Source organism: Armigeres subalbatus, chromosome 3, assembly GCF_024139115.2.
Source record: "Armigeres subalbatus isolate Guangzhou_Male chromosome 3, GZ_Asu_2, whole genome shotgun sequence".
Taxonomy (NCBI): domain Eukaryota; kingdom Metazoa; phylum Arthropoda; class Insecta; order Diptera; family Culicidae; genus Armigeres; species Armigeres subalbatus.
This window is the reverse complement of record NC_085141.1, coordinates 121,885,575-121,890,587: the sequence shown is the minus strand read 5'-3', so window position 1 is coordinate 121,890,587 and position 5,013 is coordinate 121,885,575. Positions and strand designations below refer to the sequence as shown.

Genomic DNA, 5,013 nt, shown 5'->3' with positions numbered 1-5,013 from the left:
TAAGATAGCGTGAGAGTAAATCGACGGTTTCCCCTCCTGGAAAAATATTTTTTCAACTTTGCAATATTTTCTGCAAAAGGCAGTTTTTTCAAATAATATTACGAAATTCATCCAAATGAAGCATCCCACGGATGTATAGAAGTCACCACTATATGTTGATGTAGTTTTAAAACAAGAGTGCTTCCCCGATTCAGCTGGGGAATGCATTTTCTCCTCAGTGGGCGGATTTTTTCCTGGGGGTGGTACAAGCACGTGGCTGGTTTCTTGTCAATGACTGGATTACGGTAATTTGGGCCTTAAAGGTTCAATATTGAAACTCGCTAGCTCACGGATCAGGTATCTGAGGGTCGTTTATCGACTGTTCCACCTCATACACACTCTAAACAGCAGTCTTTGTCTCGAAGCAGGAGTTCAATAAAGTTAACCTCCCACGGATGTTGCGAGCGATTGAACAACAAAGCGGAATCAGAACACAGGAGGGAAGATAATTGTCTTGCTACCACTGGATCACTCGAAAGGCGAGGCATGATGGTTCCTTGGTGAACCCGGGGACGCATAAAAAGCAAAGTTTGTGAAAGGCTTACTGTTCAAGGACTGCACTTCCTAATAACTGAACTACCACGATTTACTACATACTAATCAACAATATTTATTTACGACGTCACAAAGGGTATACTTGCTGTTCGCTAGTTGCTGCCGGATCCGGATCTGGAGTCTCGATGATCGGTGCGAAAGCTTTCGATGGTAGGCTGGGGTTCGATGCTGGGTAACCACTGGTCCTTGTGGTACGAATCGTGGTAGTTGGGAAACATTGGTTGGAATCCCGATGATAGGTCGGATGGAGGGTTGTTCTCAATGGTCCTGGGCTTTCTTAGACCACCTCCGGTGTTTGATGGTATCATGGCGGATTTCTCTATCCGCGGAGCGGATTGCAATGGCGGATGCTGAACGGTCGCAAAAAGGCGTAGATGGAAAGAGAATGGCCGGGATCTGTCCGATCTCGTTCGCGGTAACAATGGCGACATCGGCGAAGAATGCCGGGAATGGCCGGGAACGTTCCGATCTTGCTCGCGGTTTGCCTATCGTGTTTACGTCGACTGTTACACTGCCGCCGAGGGTTGTAGTTATTCGGCACGAGTTTGCACCACCATGAACACCCGAGGACGAACTTGAAAATAGAACGGAAGAAAAAGGCCCCTTGAACGGACCTAAGCACCCAGAATTAATACCCTGTGACGTCCTACGCTAACCCTTTTCTTATTCACTTTTGTTTTGTCAATTTTACCTTTTTCTTATTGTTTTAACATGTGCGTTGTGGACGATTCTTTTGTTTGTAGTAAATTCGTCTTTTCACTGTAATATTAACACATTAATTTGACTCGTTTTAACAAAACTAACCAAATACTAACCCTTTTCTTTGTAATCTTTTTGCCTTTCTCGTACAACAAAGTTGTACCTGAAAGGCTTTCATTTCACTCCCAAAACGTACTTTTTATAGAGCGCTTGTAGACCCATAGTATTATATACCATTCGATTCAGCTCGACAAACTGAGCAAATGTCTGTCTGTCCGTGTGTGTGTCCGTGTGTGTGTGTGTGCGTATGTGTGTGCACATTGAAACATTAGACAATTTTTCTAGTACTAAACCTGAATTGATTTTGCTACAACAAGTTGCATTCGATGGGGAATGTTTTCTTCTTGTTCGCTATTGAATTTCATAATGATGGCACGTCTCAAAAAATAGTAAATATTCAAAGAGTTATGAGACATCATTATTTCGTAACAAATAAGCTATCGATTTTCTAGGTTATGTTCTCCCAAGACACAATTTATTCGAAACCGGCACACTGACAGCATAGAATACACAGCTTACACGGAAGAAAAAAACTTCACAAAGAAACATAGAAACCCATTAATGAGTTAAAAAGTACCTATTTTAAGATTTCATGTATACACTGAAAATTCTAGTTTATTTTTTCAAAATGACCTAAGAAACATATTTTCATGAATGAATTTTAATATTGCGATCAACAGACCAATATGATAGCTTTTGATTGCGGTACACAAATTAATTCATGAAAAAAGGTGACATATGTTCTTTTTAAAAGTTAAGCGTCATTTCTGCCATTTCTTTCCCTATGGGCCGATGTGAGCAGTGAGAAGTGAAAAGTGAGACGTGAGAAGTGCGAAGTGAGGAGTGAAAAGTAAGAAGTAAGAAATGAAAAATGAGAAATGAAAAATCACCAGATGATCCGAAATGAAAACAAAAATGTTTTTCCAAATTTAATCTAGACTATCCTTTGAAAAGAGCTGAAATTTTTTTGCTAATATTTTCAAATGGATATAATAGAAAAACGACGCATCCCACAAAAAAGTGTTGTATGGGTGACCATCGCAAAATCAGTCAAAATTTCTAGTGAAAATATCAGAAACAATCCAAATTGAGCCCTACACTGAAAAAAATCAGTTTAAAAATTTTAAAGTCGATTTGCGAAAAAATGCTCGAGAAAATTTATTTAAATGAAATTTTGTCTCAAGATAGGTGATTATGTTCCCTACCAACCGTCCATACATCGCAAGCTGGGCACTCTTAAGGAAAAAAAGTTTTTCTAACAAAAACTTTTTTCTTGTCGGAATTATTTTCAGTGCATTTTCATCTGAAACTAAACCAATGAAAGCCATCGTTATAGAACCCCAAGCAAATCTATTTTTATGATACATTGTCTAATTTAGTCACTAAATATAGTTTGTTTTTAAATTAAGAGTAATATTAAAAAGGGGTTTATATCTTCAAAAAAATATTATATTCCATTATTAGCTTCTTTAGTTGCGACCAGTTACGACCAAAACATTGTACTCTGCCTGACTGTACAGGAATAATTAATATGAGTATATATGTATACATATGTTAAATCCACCCCTTAAAGACACTGAAAAATCAATTCCGTCAAGAAAAGTTTTGTTAAAAACTTTTCTCCCTTAAAAGTGCCCGGATAGCGCTGTATGAACGGTACGTAGGAAATCTAATCACCTACCTCCAGAAAAACCTTCTTCCAACTCAAAAAAAGCGCTTTTTTGCAAATTGACTTTTATTTTCTTAAATTGTTTTTTTTTAGTGTAGGGTTCTATTTAGAGTTTTTCAAAAAGTTTTATTAGAAAGTTTGAATGATTTTGCGACAGTCACTCATACAACACTTTTTTGTAGGAAGCGTCGTTTATCGATTATACCCATTTGAAAAAATCAGTAAAAACAAGTTTGACCCTTTTCAAAAGATAGTCTGCATCAGATTTGGAAAACCTAAGTATGCACTTTTCTTTTTACAGCACCTTCTAAGTATTGACCAATAAATTGACAAAAAGTCAACTTAACAATAAGAACACTTGCAAGTTCCCAAAAAGTCCTATTTGGCTTCATGCATTTCTATTACATTTCTCGCATAACTTGTCAAAAGGACCTAAGTAACATTTTTTCATGAATTCTCGCTTAACTTTTCAAAAGCACCTAAGTAACATTTTTTTCATGAATTAATTTGAATACTGCAATCAATAGTTTTCATGTTGTTCTGTTGATTGCAGTACTCAAATTAATTCATTAAAAAATGTTACTTAGGCCCTTTGAAAAGTTATGCGAGATTTATAGTACAGCAAAAAGCCATCTAGTAGAAAATCTAGATGGATTATTCCATTGCTGACAAACGTTCATTTCGAACCAAACACCGCAAGTTGCTGGTTGATTTTTTTGTCATATACTCTGTCTCGCTCAAACCAACAGCGAATAATCTAACGATTACTTTCACGAACACTTTATTTAAGGACCAGCCACTTTAACCGACCGTGTCCATTTAGCAAGTATGGTGTTGAATATAATCTGTAGATTAAAAAAAACAGTTTCATAAAGTAAAAAAAACTCAGCAAGTAACCGCACAATATTGAGTAAAACAAATTAAGTGTGTAGCATTTCCACATTCAATGAATAAATTTCGCACCGTGTATACTGACAGCATTAAAGTTTGTGTTGCTTCTTTCGTGCTTTATTGATGATGCTAACCTCTCAAGCAAAGCTTTCCAAAGCTTCAAATGTGGAACACGAAAACTAACACACGCGCTATAGAGACCGAAGCCGATGACTTTATCCGCTCGCATCAACACAGTTGTAAAAATTTCATCGTTGGAAATAAAAATCGCATTCGTACATGCTTTCTCGTGCGCTCGTTACGTTTGCTGCCATTTTTTTCCTGCTTTGGAAGGAAAGAAGAGGCGTGTCATTGAGGCTAACTGCTTATTGGGTTGGGTGGTTTGGGTGGAATGATGGTGTAGTTTGGGCATTTGGGTCTTGTGACCAGATAAATTTTGTGTGAGCGCGGGAAAAAAAAAGGTCATAGTTTGATATATTTTAGTAATACCTACAAATCAAATCTTTATTTTTTTATTTGTTTCCAAAGCTTAGTTTGCTAACTGTTCGATGAACGGCAACTCATTTTAGAAGTCAAAGCTTTCTTCAAATGTTGAATGTGCAGCTCAATGTAGCTGCCATGGAGTTTAACTTTGAAGTTTAGCGGACAGGGAGTCCAATATCTGCAAAACTGTTGCAACTATCGAATTGCAGTTGAAAAGCGTTGCAGTTAAATGACTTTCAGCTGTTGATCGTTTAGTGTATAGAATTTTGTTAGAATTTTTTTGTACCGATAGAAGCAATTATATCGAACATCGAAAATTGTTTTCCGAATAACCTAAATAACTCTTTCTAAAATACCAGACAAAAGTAAATACTGTGATTATGAATGAATTAGATATTAATAAGATTAGATAATAATAATCATATTTTTCTAAAGGTCTATTCTGGTTTTCTGGTCCAATATGGTCCACGGTTTAAGTTCCAATTTATTTCCAAACAGGTGATACTGAATATGAATAGATATCTGCTCAGAAAATCAAAATTTCCATCCCATTTGAGATCGCTTGCGATTTTGCAGGGAGAGCATCGTGCTTGACTTTTGCATGCAGAATCGCATCG

The 5,013-nt window shown here is 36.8% G+C and overlaps 1 long non-coding RNA gene across 1 annotated transcript; it reads right to left on the bottom strand.

The window, feature by feature from the left end:
- Positions 1–624: 624 nt before the first annotated feature.
- LOC134220321 (uncharacterized) lies at positions 625–1,643 on the bottom strand. The gene is made up of 3 exons (XR_009981861.1): positions 1,410–1,643; positions 1,286–1,353; positions 625–1,208 (listed from the first exon to the last, which is right to left on the bottom strand). It is a non-coding gene; the product is annotated as an uncharacterized LOC134220321 (long non-coding RNA).
- Positions 1,644–5,013: the final 3,370 nt, after the last annotated feature.